The 12933-nt window shown below is 45.8% G+C and overlaps 2 long non-coding RNA genes across 2 annotated transcripts; one reads left to right on the top strand and one right to left on the bottom strand.

Moving 5' to 3' along the window:
- The first annotated feature begins 8829 nt into the window (after positions 1-8829).
- On the top strand, positions 8830-12234 carry LOC123601518. The gene is made up of 2 exons (XR_006714146.1): positions 8830-9839; positions 10141-12234. It is a non-coding gene; the product is annotated as an uncharacterized LOC123601518 (long non-coding RNA).
- LOC123601517 lies at positions 10803-11568 on the bottom strand. The gene is made up of 2 exons (XR_006714145.1): positions 11379-11568; positions 10803-11252 (listed from the first exon to the last, which is right to left on the bottom strand). It is a non-coding gene; the product is annotated as an uncharacterized LOC123601517 (long non-coding RNA).
- Positions 12235-12933: the final 699 nt, after the last annotated feature.

The raw sequence follows: 12933 nt of genomic DNA, 5'->3' as shown, positions 1-12933 counted from the left end.
TACATTTATTGTTTTCTTTTGTAGATTTGGAGCCAAAACTTTTTTCTACCTGGGTCTCATACATTTTTCTAAGCTCCTGAAATGCTCTTACCTCTGGGATCTCATTTCAGTGGTAAGATTCTTTTTTTTTTTTTTTTTAATTTTTTTTAACGTTTTTATTTATTTTTGAGACAGAGAGAGACAGAGCATGAAGGGGGGAGGGGCAGAGAGAGAAGGAGACACAGAATCGGAAGCAGGCTCCAGGCTCTGAGCCATCAGCCCAGAGCCTGACACGGGGCTCGAACTCACGGACCGCGAGATTGTGACCTGGCTGAAGTCGGACGCTTAACCGACTGCGCCACCCAGGCGCCCCTTCAGTGGTAAGATTCTTATATAATAGTATTTCTCAAATACTTTGGCTTCAGGACCCTTTTGCACTCAATAATTATTGAGGGCCCCAAAGAACCTTTTTATGTTTTTATTTTTTTAAGTTTATTTATTTATTTTGAAGGAGAGAGAGGGAGAGGGACAGAGACAGAGGGAGAGAGAAAATCCCAAGCAGACTCCACACTGTCAGCACAGAGCCTGACGCAGGGCCTGAACTCATGAACTGTGAGATTATGACCCGAGCCGAAATCAAGAGTAGGATGCTTAACTGACTGAGTCATCCAGGCACCCCTATGTTTTATTTTTAAATGTGGGTTATATATATTAATATTTATTGTATTAGAAATTACAACTGAGAAATTGAAAAATAAGTTGCCTACTAATTTATTTTAAAATAACAATAATGAACTGATTATGAGTTAATTAACATTTTTTGTGGTAAATAATTATATTTTCCAAAAAAAAATTTCAGTGAGAAAAGTGACATTTTTACAAATCTCTTTAATGTGTGACTTAATGGAAGACAGAATCTCATAACCTCTTCTGCATCCAGTGTGTTGCCATATGTTATTTTACTCGCAGTATAAAAAAAAAATAGCCTCTTGTAGATATGTACTTATAAAAGGGAAAGGTACTTTAATAGACTTTTTTTTGATACTAAATCAAAACTTGACTGTCAATGTCTTAAAAGTTAGTTGTAATGTGGAATCTGAAACCATATCAATGAAATTTTCATAGTATGTTACCTTAAAATCCATTAGCTATTTTGCACTTGAATCAGTGTTTTGCCTGTGTGCGATTTTGAAACATGACATATTGAGCATTTGGAAAATATTGATTCACTGAATTATGCAGATCATCTAGGTGTTGACATATGTTTTATATATCAAAATATCACTTTCATTAATGCCCCCCACACATCTTATCAGAAAAGGCTTTAGGTATTAAGAAGCTGGCAAGTTGATGATGGCATACATATTTTCCAAAATCCTAATTTCCACGTCAAATGTTACTACTGGCAACAAATACTGTCAGTTGTTTTCCTTTACATCCCAGGCTCATCTACTTAATTTTTGAGAACGTGGCTGTCAATGACTCAAGTTTGAATGCCCATGGTTTTCCATTTGTTCTTTCAAGTACAAATGGTAATCTATGAAAAAAGTCTAGTTTGGATTGCAATTATATGCACCTATGAGCAGGTGCCTTTCCTAGAGACAACCATGGTAACTGCACATGTGTACAAGTGTCTTATGCCATCTTCTGATCTCCTCACGCAGAGTCTGAAAAAAGACATATGCTCAAGGGCTGAGACTTAACAAAAATAGTAATTATTCTGCTTCATCAAAGATATGCTATTATGAATATTGTTTTGACCTTGTGGATCCCCTGTCTTGGGGATCTGGAGTTCCACAAACCTCATTTTGACAACTGCTGTGATTCACAGCCCAGCTATGTATGAGCACCTAAGACAGTGCCAGGCACATAATGCACATTCAATCACTTGTAGCTAACACCATGTTTTCTTTGCCTTACTAAAGCATCATTTTGCTCTTTTAAAAACAGGGTTATCACTCACTTTATAAGGTGGTGTTGGAGATTAAAGGAAGCAAAGTCTAAGCAAAGATGCTTAATACAGTGTCCAGTGCATAATAAGTGTGTGATAAATGCAAAATATTATTATTACTATTGCCAAGAAGAGGGCATCTAAAACTTTTCCTTGAGAGCACCAGCAGGATCCCTTTGTATTTCTGCTGCCAGCGCTTGACTGGACTCTCTTTCCTATTGAGACTTGTATGTGAGTGCCTCTTTTTCCTTTCTGTATTCATCCTTGAGGCCCAGCAGCAAAGCTGCTGCTGCTTCTGGGATTTGCTCCTGTGTATTCTGGGAAAAGGCCTCTGCCAGAAATCCCCACTTGTTCGAGGACCACAGAAAGCTGTTGTCTTTTCTCCCCCTCCACCCCCAGCTCTCACAATCTAGTCTAGACACCCTGCCGAAGTGAAGGATGTAATTACATCTTGAAACTCTCTGCGCACCAGTAACCCATCTCCTCACGTGTGTGACTCAAGCCCCGAGAGGTCAGTGAAATCTAATGACTCATGTGTCCAGATAAACTGAAAATGGAAACCTTGAGGTCCGGGGTCCAGTTGCGTTAAGCACACAGTGTTTTGCTTGAAACCAATTTCCCCATTCAGTTTAGTTCGGTTTAAAGCAACAACTGCATCTTGTGCATGTCCCAGATGCATACTCTGTGTCCCATGCTTTGGGTACCGTGCCGTGTCAGCTGTTGTGCTGGTTATCCCCTGGGCTGACTCACACTCGTTCCTGCTTTGCTCTGCCCTGGGCTGTACTTGGGAGGTGACCTTTGTTGCAGGATCCCTGGTCTCTTGCCATCTGGCCTCTCATTGGATTCCGTGTACCGTAAGGGCTGGCAGGACAGAGATTGGAGGGTTGGAGGAGAAACAGGTTGTCCCTCCCTATTCATAGCCAGGTCTCTTTTGGCCACGGTTTCTGTTTGATGACTCCTCTTCCACCATTACTGCTGGTGATTGCTCTCAGCATCATCTGGTTATACCATTTTCTCCTCTTGTCCCTTCCATGGTGGTGACAGTCTCCCTCCAAGGCTGGTCCCTGGTATGTCACTACCCTCTCACATTCTCTTGCCCTGCCTGCCCACATTTCTGAGCACCTCCTTCATGATGCTCTTTCCAGTTAATCTTTGTGTGTGCCATCTGAGTACCCTATCCTTAGCTGATTAGTGTTTGCTCAGTGGTTGGAAGTAAGGCATAGAAAGGCATCACACAAGCTAGCTCCAAAATGTTCCCCATGGTATAGAAGACAGCTGATTGGTGGCTGTCAGAGCCAAGAGGCTACATACTGATACCATCCTTCCTAAGCCTTTATTGTGACCCTTCCTGGCCCTTAGGTCAATATTAGACATTGGGTGGCCCAACTAGAGACTCCAGGAGGTTTCCTGGAGAAGATATTTCTTAAACTGAATTCCAGAACTTGAGCATATTTTATTTTTTACTTGTTCAATTCTCCATGGAACTGATGGAACATTGAGAACTCCTGCTCCCAGGAATTCTTGGCCCCATCAGCCCTATAAGCTGTTCAGATCCACCCCCTACCTTTCTTTCCACCATCCAATGACCTCATTATTCTAGGCCAGGGGCTGGCAACGTTTTTGTGTCATGAGCCAGATAGTAAATATTTTAGCCTTTCAGAGCCATGGAAGGTCTGTTTCATATTCTTCTTTGTGTGAATTTTTTTTAAAGACAACCCTTTGAAAATGTAAAAACCATTCTTAACTCTCAGGCAGAATTTGGCTCAGCAGCTATAGTTTACTCCCTGTTCTAGGTTCTCTTGGGAACAAATATTTATCAAACTTCAATGGGCACAAGGATATTCTGGGCAAGCTTTTTGACACCACAGACCCCCGTGTTCCTCAGATATTATGATTTATTGGCATTGGGTTAGAGTGTAGGAGCTATATGGTTGGTTTCACAGACAGTCTAAGTGACTATTCTAATGCAAATCGTCCATGGTCCACTTCTTGAGAAAATCTGTTAGAGGTGCAAGGGCACTTTGAGCTCATTCAGTGATCAGTCCCATCAACTGAGGGAATTGAGGTCCAGGGTAGGGCAGGGAAGGGAAGGGACCTGGTCTGAGAGTTTCTGGGTTAGGGCCACAAGGAGAGTGAGCTGTACGAGAAAGATGGTGCTGAAGAGCACCATGAAGGCAGAGCATAAAGCTGGAGAGAAACTCAAACTTGGGTGATTTAATTTAGCTGCTGGGAACAAACCTCCCTGTAGGTGGCCATACTGTGGTGCTTGCAACAAAATCCCCTTTATTGCTTAAGCCACTTTGACTCAGATTCTCTATTGCTGGCAGTTGAAAGTACCCTAAAGGATACAGACCCCTCTTTCCACCAGTCTTCTTTGATCCACCTCTTTTTGAGAGAACCGTCTTTGAAGGAATACTCCCAAGGCATCATCCAAATGTTTAATCCTCGAAATGTCAAGGCCTTTGTAATAGGCTGGGTAGGTCACACATCCCTCACTGCACCTGAAGGCAGAGTGCGCAGAGTTGAATTGAAAGTGAGCCAGGTCTGGAATTGGGAGATCTGGCTTGTAATCTTGCTTCTATCATCATGTAACTGTCGGAAATGGGCAAATTACTGAATTCTCTGGGCCCAGCTTTCTCATCTGGAAAATGACAGGGGTGGAAAAAATCACTTTTTAGGCCCCTTTTGTTCTAAATATTACCATTGCCTTCTAATTGTCAACACTGCTCTCTCTCCCTGATGTTTCTAAACTCACCCTTTCCCTCTCCCTCTTCCTTCCCATACATTCTCTTTGTATTCTTTCTGTTCCTCCCTCCCTTCCTCTCTCTCTCCCCCTTCCCTCTTTCCTTTCTTCCTCACCTCCTCCCTCCCTTCCCTTCCCTCTTTCTCCATTCCTTCCTCCCTCCCTTCCTTCTTTTCTTTCCTTCCCTCCTTCCTTTATTTCCTTCCATCTCTTTTTCTTTCTCCGCACCCCTTCATCTGTCTCTCTCTCCTTTTCCCTTCCCCTCTTTTTCTTTCTTTCCAGAGAAGAAACACACACAAAAAACAAGTGCATTGACTTTGGCCCATTCTCTTCTTTCCTGGCAGAGGTTATATCCCCAAGGAGCTCATATATATTTGCATTTGAATCAACAGCCCTCAAAGGTTTCTCTAGGGAACTTTGAACATTTCCTTCCCAGTTTGAAGAATGGAGCTAATTGACACAACATGAATTTCGATCAGGTGGCAACACATTTTTTTTTCCATTTGGTAAAAAATAATCCGACCAGTCCATTGAACAGCACCAAGAAGATGCACTCACTGCTCAATGCGGTAGTGCTGGTGGAGTGAGCTACTACTGTGCTCTATACCTTGGGAGAGCAGCCATCCCCTATTGGCAGGTTTTTCTCTTCTCTGAGGGAGGACATTACCTAATTCCACCTTCAGCACGTTGTGACAGGAGCCCGAGAGGCCTAGGCGGTTGGAGCTCACACTCACGTGAAATCATTCTTGTTTGAGTTTTAATAATGCTTATTCCTTTTTCTTTTAAATCCTCAAGCATTACACATTCAAAGCAGAAAACAAAGTAAAACAGAAAACACACAAAGGAAAGAAGCAGAAACACAAATCACCAGTAATCCCACAACCCAGAGATGACCACATGTGGTTTTTTACCGGTTTTGTTTCGACAATTGCTTTTCTAATCACCAAAGCAATATATGCTCAATGCTCAAGCAAACACTATAAAGGAAAATAAATCACTGCTAATCCCACGGCCAATGACAGTCGCATGGAGTCCCTGAATGCCCCACCCTGCCCAGCCTCCCAGCCCTCCCAGCTGGGCCCTGAACCAGGATTTCATGTTCTGTTAACTGTGGGCATTGGGCCTGGCAGAAAGGCAGAGCATATTTGGTTCAGTGCTTTGGAACGATGCCTCCCTGAGGACTGGACCCAAGGAAGGGTCTGTGCACAGGAAAACCAGCCACCAGGGCTCCCCTCCTCTCATCAGAATTTAAAGTGTCTGGAACTTTCCCACAAGGGCTTTTTCAAACTGGTTGGAATGTGGGCTGTACTTACAAGTGGCAGTACGGCCTAAAACATTGTTTTTTTGTTTTTTGTTTTATTTACAGAGTTAACTTCTGATGTCATAGTATAATTGACCCTCTTTCTCCTCAAACCAGTTCCCTTTTTCTTTGTTACTTCTGCCAGAAATAAAGCATCACGGTCTGTAACACCCAAGCTCCACTTTCTGTGGCCCTATCTTTTCTGCCTAGAGAAAGTCCTAACTAGTTTCCTACCAGGTATGTGATAAAGAGTAGTGGGATGAATACTCCACTGGCTCCAGAATCAGTAGGACTTGGATTTGAATTCTGCTCCTGCCACTTACTAACATGTGAGCTTGGATGAATTAATTAACCTTCTTGAACCTCGGTTTCAGGCTCTGTAAAAGGTTACAGCAGCCGTACGTACTGTCTACTGTGTGCATAACACCCTTCTTACTGTTTTGCATATATCAACTCACTTAATCCTCACGACTACCTTACAGGTATCATGATTCTTATTTTACTAGATAAAGAAGTTGGCCCAGAAAGGGCAAGCCACTCACCTCAGATCATGCAGCCAAGTGGCCAAGTCAGAGTTCAGACTCAGATAGTCTGTTCCCAACTATTTCTCTGCTTAGCCCTCCAGTTTACTCCAAAAGGTATGAGAGTTGAGTGAGAATGTATGTATAGTGCCTAAAGCCTGACCATTCCACATACTTCTCTTCTCTTTGAAAAATTCTTAGAAAATTTTCCTTTCTAAATGTTTTTATCCTGTCCTTCCCCCTTTGTTTGTTTGTTTTTTTTTTTTTTTTTTGATTAAAGTTGCAAAAATTGGAATTTTAGGCATGCAGATGGCCTATAAATTTTTAACGGCCAGGTCATAAAAATACAATTGTATACTGTGCCTTTACTGTGTGCCAAGCTAGGTATTTATTTATTTATTTATTTATTTATTGTGTGCTAAATATTTTAAATAAATAATCTTAATGAGTCTTTGTCGTAGCCCTGTGAGGCACGCACCATAGTATCCTCATCCTATAGATAACGCGATTCTGCTTGTGTGGTTAGGTAACCTGGCTGAAGTCACGCAGGTAAGGGACAGAGCCAAGATTCAAACTGAGGCTGCTGCAGATCCTGAAGTCTTAATCAGTTTTTGCTAAAAGAACATCATTCTTTGTGGTGATAAATCTTTTCTTGAGATGGGGTGTGGGGTTGGGCAGAAATAGGCGGGATTCTCTCTGAAGGAATGTGAAATGGTCCTCCCAAGAGGGATCCTGATAGATATTGCTCAGGCATCTGGGAGAGGGGGCATCCCTGCAGAGCCCCAGTCAGGGAGACATCTGATGGAGCTGGAAGCATTTGGAGGGACTTGACAGTGTAGACCCCCCAGCCTTCTCCCTGTATCAACTAAGAGACGTCCTGACAGACAAAGGGGAGGAGAAGACTTTCAGACATTTTCTTGGCACAGGGATCAGCATGTGGGGGTGTAAGGCAGAGGCAGTGAGCTTAGGAAATGAAGGTGGAATCACAGTAAATCTTGACTGGACTGTGGCTTGGGCTGCAAGGCTTTTCTTCTTTCCTTTATTTCCTTCCTTCCTTTTTTTCTTTTCAAGTCTTTTATTAATTGCCTGGTGTGAGAAATAAGGGGGAAAGAATGAACTTTATACAGTGCCTACAATGTGCCAGCTGCTTTCTGCAGACATTTATCTCTTTTCAGCCTTATAATGATTTTTCTTTTTTTTTTTTTTTTAAATTTTTTTTTTTTTTCAACGTTTATTTATTTTTGGGACAGAGAGAGACAGAGCATGAACGGGGGAGGGGCAGAGAGAGAGGGAGACACAGAATCGGAAACAGGCTCCAGGCTCTGAGCCATCAGCCCAGAGCCCGACGCGGGGCTCGAACTCCCGGACCGCGAGATCGTGACCTGGCTGAAGTCGGACGCTTAACCGACTGCGCCACCCAGGCGCCCCAATGATTTTTCAAGATAGATAGCACTAGCCCCACTTTGCAGATGGGAAAACCAAGTCTCACGAACTGTAGGTGACTTGTTTAGGATCATGGAGAAGTAAAATAGTGGAGGTGGAATTTGGAATCAGTCCCTTGTGACCCCAAAGCCTGCTGTCTCTCTCTGGGGCCCAGGAATGAAATTACATGGGCAGGACTGGAGACCAATGAACACGCACCAAATGCTATCCAGGTACCTGTGGTTGCAGTAGAGCAAGCCCTTGGTGACCAGTGCAGTCAAAATGCACAGTCTGGGGTCCGGACTTGTCCTCCCAGGGGGCAAGAAATAGAATTCTTGCCATGTCCACACTGTTTGCTCAAGTGGTTTTCTTCCAGAAACGACTGCTTGTTTGTTTGTTTTAAATTTTAATTGTGAGGGTCACCTGGGTGCTCATTCAGTTGAGCATCTGACTTCGGCTCAGGCCATGATCTCATGGTCCATGAGTTCAAGCCCTTCACTGGGCTCTGTGCTGACAGTTCAGAGCCTGGAGCCTGCTTTGGATTCTGTGTCTCCCTTTCTGCCCCTCCCCCATTCACGCTCTGTCTCTCTGTGTCTCAAAAATGAAAACATGTTAAAAAATTTTTAAAATAAATAAATAAATTTTTTTTTCAACGTTTATTTATTTTTGGGACAGAGAGAGACAGAGCATGAACGGGGGAGGGGCAGAGAGAGAGGGAGACACAGAATCGGAAACAGGCTCCAGGCTCTGAGCCATCAGCCCAGAGCCCGACGCGGGGCTCGAACTCACGGACCGCAAGATCGTGACCTGGCTGAAGTCGGACGCTTAACCGACTGCGCCACCCAGGCGCCCCATAAATAAATAAATTTTAATTGTGACAGAGTAAGGGAAAAAAAAGCTCGAAATGAATGTTAGAAAATGTTTTCAAGGAGTGAAGTACAGTTAGTGCGACGTGGTGAACTTGGTGGTGTGTGACCTCACAGGAAGGCGTTCTTACTGGAAGTTTCTTCAGTTCAAATTCTGCTGGCTTCTGGATGGTTCCTCTGGGATCGGCACCTCAGCGGCTCTCCTGATGAAGTCATGCCAGATACCTTTCCTCTGACTGGGAGGAACCCCATCTTGGCTCCTGTCTACAGGCAGCTGGGGCAGTACAGCCCAGGGGATTAGTGGGATTTGTGCCCAAGCGAGAGAGATCTGCCCCTGCCTGCAGGTCAGTGACTTCTGAATGACCTACTGCCCCTAGAGGAACGACACTGGGCCTCTGCACCCTCCCTTCCTTCTTCCTGCAGAAGCGAGCTCTCTCTCAGGCCTGGGCCGCTGCCTAGAGTTTCTTTGCTCCCTTAGTTTGCGGGGAGAAGGAAGGCGGCAGCTTGCAAGTTATCCTGGGGAGAAGAGACGCTGGGCCACACAGCCCTTCCGCCATAGGCAACCACAGGTGGAATTTTCCCCGACGTCTGTGCTGTTCTCAAGTTTCCCAACCTGTTCACCCACACTTGGCACTCAGAGAAAATCCTCAGAGCTGCCAGGCCACCAGTTTAGCCTTGAGGCTGTGACCAAATATATAAGAGGGACCCCTCCCCCGACTAGATCCGTTTATTTTCAAAAAAAGGGCTTTCCGCAGATGTCCCCATGGAGCCAACAGGAAGGACTGTGGGCAGCGGACTGCTGCAGCCACACACGGGCAGCTGCGGGACCCTCTCCCTGACCCATTTAAGTCACGCCGTGATTGATGATTGCAATGGGAAAATAGCAACTGCAGATGGACAGGCAGTGGGATAAGCAAAAAAACAATAGCGCCTGTTCCTGGCACCTGTCCCTGCCTGAGGTGGAGGAGGCGCTGTTAACTAGTCTGGTGATGAAAAACATGGGTTTTGGAGGCAGACGGGCTGAGTTCAGATCCCACCGACATCACTTCCAGACTGGGTGAGTTTGGATGAATTTGTATCACTGTTCTGAGTTTCAGCTTCCTGGAAGGGGGGTCAGGGAGTAATACCTGTCTCTTAGGGTTGTTCTGAGGATTAAATGAGATAGGACAGGGGAGAGTACTCACAGCAGAGCCTGGAAAATAGCTGTGATGGTTTTGTGATTACATAAAGTACTCAGTCCAGTAACTGGCACCAAGGAAACGCTTAATAAATGGGAGCTGTTTCATGGGATCCTGGAATGCCAGCATTGGGAGGGACCTTGTCTGAAGCCAAATTAATTTTATCTGCTCCTTTTGTAGGCGAGGGTCCTGAAGACCAGAGAGGGACAGTGGTGGGTCCAGGATCACCCTCCTGGCTCAGGGCAGAAAGAGGGCTGATGGCATCATGCTTCCTGCCTTTTCTCTCTTCGAAGAATACCTAAGCTCCTGCGTTGCTCCTCAAACTCAGTTTGGGGCTTTACAAGTTAGAGTTGCTGGGGCAAATTCTGTTCTGCAGTGTTGCTCTGAGAGAGTCCAGTTTTGTTTGGTTTGGGAATCAGTGCCCTGGTGGGAACACAGAAAACACTAGACTTGGCAGCTGCAGAAATGGGTTCATATCTCACCTGCAACGTGTCAAGTCTTTGGTCGTGGGCCAGCCACTGAGGTCTCTGAGACTCAGAACCCACAGCCCTTACCAAGAGATCTGTCTGCCTATTTTTGGATGCACAGCTGGGTGAGAGGCCTCCTGGGTCCCTTGACATATGGTACTGGTTCCTACAACTCACTCTGAGACATCTTCATGGATGGATGTTTAATTCATTGTTAAAAGGGGAAAGAATGGAAGAATGTCTCATGCTGCCATAATGCTGACATCACTCCCCCGAGACTCCGTTTCTCCTCCTGTAAAATGGTGATATAAACTGTGCCTACCTCAAAATACGTTGGTAAAGATGAAATGAGTTAATATGAAGAGTTCAGAACAGTGCCAGGCACATAATCTTTAATAAATGTCACTGTTATTAGAATTAAAGGTCAGGTTACAGGGATTAGGTACTTAGAAACTCTTTCTCTGCACCCGGCCAATTTTGTGCCTCAGTGGCTGGGTTGGTGGCCTTTGTCACAAGATAAGGGGGTGACAGAGCTGCTGCCGGGTAGAGTGGTGGGAGTTACCCAGGATTCATGGGAACAAGAGGGCATTGATTTGCAATGCTAGAGTGAATTCGGGGTAGGGATCTGGACGCCTGGACCTTCTCCGTGGCTGGTGGCCATGAGAGACACATATTGCATCATTCTTGCTATTTTTTTGTGTGTGACTGGAGCAGAGCAGAGGCTTTTCTTGGTTCCAACGGGAGCCCCGGCAAGTCCAAGTGGAGAAGCAGGGCAGCTGTCGGGAGAATTCAGGCGGGAGCGGGCTCAGCGCCCAGGCCAGCAGCCTGTGACAGGCAGAAATGCAGTGAGACGTGACATCTGCTGCCCGACCACATCCCCACGCCGCCCTCCCTCGTCCAGCTGCTCGAGAGAAGGAAGGAAACCAGGCTTTTCCCACTGCTATTGTGTACCTGACAGGTTCATCAATCTTATTCGGCTCATCTTCATGGCCTCTCAAGCCGGTGATTATATCTCTTCTCTGGCAGAGGAAGAGGAAGAGGAGATTCAGAAGTGTCCCAGGGCAGAGGGAGGGGCAGAGCCAGCGTTCAAGCCTCGGGCCTCCACTCCAAAGCCCACGTGCCTTCCATGGCACCAGCTAGTTCTCGCTGGTCCGGCCACCTATCACCCGGAGAGACTGGCTTATCTTTAATCAATACGTGCATGGCCAGAGGAGACAAATAAGTGCAGAGGCACCTGGTTCCTGGCGCTAATGGCCTAAAGAAAAGAGAAGCTTGAGCCCAAGGCCCCTTCCTGGTTGAGTACTGACCCTGTTTTACCTTCCTGCCCCCTGAGCCCTAGGCAGACCTTTGGCCTGGAGGGGCACCCTGTCCCAGGGCCAGCCCAACAGGCCTGGCCCCAAAGACAATAGCTGGAAGGGCCTCTTAGAGCAAGTACTTCCTGAAGTGCCCAGAACAGCCACTGTCCCCACAGCTCAGGAACAATCACAGCTCAGTCAGCTTCCTCGCTCTTTGCAGGGCCTCCAGCCCTCCAGGCAGAGCCCTTAGGTCTACTGTTTGGGGAGGGACAAGAGGACAGCAAGAGCCGTGCTCCAGAGTCTAGGACAGACCTTGGGATATAGACATTTTTTCTACATTGAAGCCGGAGGAAAAATTCCAGGTTCTCTCTTTTCTTTACTATTCTGGTAAACCAACTGCCTCATCCTTGATCTTTGTGCTTCTGTCATGTCTTTTTGGGATTTTTAAACAGGGAGAAAAGTGGGGGGTGGGGGAGAAGCCGAAGGAAAAAATAAATTCTGGAATGAAACTATACACTCAGTTATTCATTCAACAGCATGGAATGAGACGTGGTAGTTGCCAAGCACAACGGGGTCCAGAAAAGAATTATTCAGCATTCACTCACTGACTTATGTGTTTATCTGCTCATTTCATAGTAAGGATAGAGCTCCTGCCAAGTTCCAAGCATTGTGGCTGCAGCAAGGACTCGGCAATGCAGGCCCCGCCCAGTGTGGGAGACAGACAGGTGAAACAGCAGTTGACATACTTGGTTTATGTGGTGAGTGCTGGGAGGGACAAGTGAGGGCCATCAGGGACAAGAGCAGCAAGGCCAGCAGATCCTGACCAAGAGTCCTGGAGGATGGACAGGACAGACCAAGGGAAGATGAAGTTAGGCTGTGCGGTAGGAGAGAGTATAGGAAGATATTGGCATCTGTGAAGGCTGGGGGTGGAAGAATGCATGTTTTCCAAGAAGCGTCAAGAAGGCCCACGTGGTGGGAGAGCAGGAGAATTAGTAGCATCTAGTGGTCACAGCTGGCATACCCCAGCCTGCCTGGGTTGGAATCCTTGCTGGGCCACTTATGACTATGGGTCATCTGCCAAGCTATTCACCTTTCTGTAACTCACTTTTCTTGTCTACGAAATGGAGAGGATGCAAAGAATAGTATCTGCTTCAAAGGTTGTGATAACACTGAAAGTGAGCTAGTACACATCGAGTGTACCTGGCATGCCG

This window comes from Leopardus geoffroyi, chromosome D1, assembly GCF_018350155.1.
Source record: "Leopardus geoffroyi isolate Oge1 chromosome D1, O.geoffroyi_Oge1_pat1.0, whole genome shotgun sequence".
Lineage (NCBI taxonomy): Eukaryota > Metazoa > Chordata > Mammalia > Carnivora > Felidae > Leopardus > Leopardus geoffroyi.
Note: the sequence above shows the minus strand (reverse complement) of the source record. Positions and strands in the feature narration are given on the sequence as shown.